The following is an 819-nucleotide window of genomic DNA, read 5'->3' on the forward strand; positions in this document are numbered from 1 at the left end:
CACACAAAGGTAACACTCACCACACAAACAATGTTCAACTAAAACACAAGTCTTTAAACATAAAGTCTCTAACCTATATTATACTATCCTCCCCTTGGCTCTGATACTAGTAGGAAAAATGGATCGAAGGATGGAAGTGAATTTAGAAAATCTATAAGATAAAACTTCAAATTAATTACTCTTTTTATTACTAAATTGGTACGTGGCATTGTTCTACCTGAGCAATGCAGAGACTAGTCTGCCTTAGGGACCAGATTTGACTTAGAACAGATCCATATCCCGCATGTTCTGGTTTCCAGCCGATATACCCATTTAATAAAAATGCTTTACTAAATATTAATTGGATTCTTTAAAATAAAATCTTTTTATCAAGCCTAGCAACAAGATCTAACGGCTCATAGATAATACTAGATCTGGATCCCAGAAATAGTATTCTGATTTAATGGAGGGAGAAGAGAAGATACAACTAAGGACAGAGATCCGGTCTCTTTGCCTTAGAGGAACGTAGTGATATGCAGAAATGCAAGACTGAAATTTTAAAATTGCAGGAATTTAAACATACATGTGGACTTTAAATTGAAATTTAAATAGATTAAATGAGAGATGCTTACATCAATTGCTTGGATCCAAGAGCTTTACAATGGAAAATGTTTACAGATTTTGTAGAAAGGGAAAATTACAAGATAGGAATAATTTTCCTTGATGTCTTGATCCTGATTTCCCGAGAGAGAGAGAGAAATTGTAAATGTTGTAAACAAAACTCTGATCCCTAATGTTACATAGCTTTTGAATTTAAAACAACTGAAGCTTGAACTGTGG

This window comes from Citrus sinensis, chromosome 8 (genome assembly GCF_022201045.2).
Source record: "Citrus sinensis cultivar Valencia sweet orange chromosome 8, DVS_A1.0, whole genome shotgun sequence".
NCBI classification, from domain to species: domain Eukaryota; kingdom Viridiplantae; phylum Streptophyta; class Magnoliopsida; order Sapindales; family Rutaceae; genus Citrus; species Citrus sinensis.